This window comes from Stylophora pistillata, chromosome 2 (assembly GCF_964205215.1).
Source record: "Stylophora pistillata chromosome 2, jaStyPist1.2, whole genome shotgun sequence".
Lineage (NCBI taxonomy): Eukaryota > Metazoa > Cnidaria > Anthozoa > Scleractinia > Pocilloporidae > Stylophora > Stylophora pistillata.
Window position 1 is genome coordinate 53,562,378 of NC_142520.1, and position 2,622 is coordinate 53,564,999.

A 2,622-nucleotide genomic window follows, 5' to 3' on the forward strand; every position below is an offset into this window, starting at 1 on the left:
CCATCAAATTAATTCGACATAAACCCGTAGATGATAAATCAAACAACAACAAACATATGAAACATATGTATGAACTGCGGTTATGAGACGTATATGTGAACGATCCTTCGCAGTAAAGCACTATTTGAGCAATAGTGAAAATCAGACCTGAAAAAAATTTCAGGCCTGTACGGGATTCGAACCACTGACCTCTGCGATACTAGTGCAGCGCTCTACCAATTGAGCTAACAAGCCAACTGGGAGCAGGCCATCAAATTAATTCGACATAAACCCGTAGATGATAAATCAAACAACAACAAACATATGAAACATATGTATGAACTGCGGTTATGAGACGTATATGTGAACGATCCTTCGCAGTAAAGCACTATTTGAGCAATAGTGAAAATCAGACCTGAAAAAAATTTCAGGCCTGTACGGGATTCGAACCACCGACCTCTGCGATACTAGTGCAGCACTCTACCAATTGAGCTAACAAGCTCACTTATCCGATGGTTTGCAACTCATCTCAACAAAGCGATGTGGGGCGTGATGGCAAGAAAACGAGACTGGAAGTTTCGGGAGGCGGAAGGGCATTATTTAAACAGCTCGGTTACTCTTGGCAATCTTAGATACTTCTTAATTGTAGAGATAAAAACTCATGTGGGTTTTACTGCATAGTCCACCTTTAATGCTAGGCACAGTAGTGTCATTAAGAATCTTTGGTAGAGTACTACTTATTGATGCAAGACCTTTTGGTACGTGAGCCCTCTAAATTAGAAAGGCCACAAGGCTGTTTGCCTCCATCTGTTAATATTGTCTGGCTGGGGAAGATAACTGATTACTGAGGGAGGGAGGGCGAGAAGCTGTTTATTACTCCACCAGGACAAGAAAGACAGATCCAGGAACCGTTTCTTTCATTTTCCAATGTTTTCAAGAGGTAAAAATGATTACAATGGTCTTGGTGACTCATTTCTACAGAAACGAATCCTATAATTTTTCTTTTCTTCACTTCATTTACATGAATCAACTTTATTCCCTTAAGGTGAGCATGATGAGAAGAATACATGATAAGAAACCATTGAAAATTCCTTCAAGAATCAGGCTATAAAACAAAGGACTACGGGCTCGAGACTCAACTATCACGAGTGGAAATCAACAGCGAATAATCTACTGAATGGTTTGTGGAAACCTACTTGTCGCCCAAAACTTAGATAGATAGATAGATAGATAGATAGATAGATAGATAGTTTTTTGAGTAATACTTTGCAGTCGTAAAACTGAATTGCGTATTTTACAGATAACATCGGTTAAAATATAAAGCTAAATACAATCATAGAAATGTAAATGCCTAGTAAGTAAATCTAAAATATGTATGAATATCTAAAATTAAAGTCCACTTTCTTTGAAGCTTTAGGAGCCATTGTGCGCACCCTGGGACATAGCATAAAAGAAAGAACGTCGAAAACGTTCCGTGTGAGAACGTGGCAGATTATATATCTCTTGACGCCTTAAATTAGAACTACGTTTTTTCCTTGATGGCAGAAGATGCTACAACTTATGTTCGGGATTGTTAGCAATGGAATTGAACAAATGACACAAGAGTTCTATGCGTCTATTGTACATAGTTGGCAGGCCTAGACTCTCAAGGCATTCGCAATATGACATTTCAGGTGAAATTATAGAAAGCATGCGTTTCTGAATTGTTTCTATATCCTCATAGATAGGCCGGGAGTGCATAATGGAACACTGGAGCGCAGTATTCTAGTATAGGTCTAATTGTTGTACAATAGGAATTCACAATGTCTTAAGGGGAACACGGGCCCTTTTCAAGAGAACAACTTGAATACAGACGCTTATTTGCATTCTTAATGCAATCTACAATATGATCGTTCCATTTCAAGTCACTGGATATCGTAACACCTAATATCTTCGCGCAGTCGGTGACAGGAAGCTCGTGACCATCTACATCGAGAGGGGACAAGTTATGAGGGTTTTTCTTGAAGTCAATAATCATCTCCTTGCAATTGTCGGCATTGAGTTGCATCCGCTGAGATCGAGACCATTCCTCCACGGCAGTAACAGCGTGTTGCACGTCACCCAGAGAGCCGCGGGGTATGGTTTGGGAGATTATCGTGTCGTCAACATACTTCCACATGGGAGCGACAACCTTGAGGTCATTGATCATGAGCAAGAAAAGCCAGGGGCCGAGCTTGGTCCCTTGAGGAACTCCTGCAGGGACTGGGCCCCATTCAGAAAAGCAGTCAGAGGACAACTTGACGCGTTGGTGTCGATTCGTCAAAAAGTCAGTCACCCAGGCTTTGATGCTGTGCGGTATGTCGAGGCCGATGATCTTAGCGACAAGTATCTTATGATTGATAAGATCAAAGGCCTTGCGATAGTCAAATAACACGACTCTAACGGCTGCACAGGTACCGTTTGTAGCTTGTGACCAGTGGTGAAACATCGAGATCAGAGCGAACAGGGTGGAGCATTTAGGGATAGCACGTATTGATTACGGTCAATGATATCCAAAACAGCCAACATGGGTCAATACAACAAAATAGCTGTACAACAGCTGTACAATAGCTGTAACGGGCTCGACAAGAACTTCAGCGTACTCACGCAAGAGCCAATCAGGAA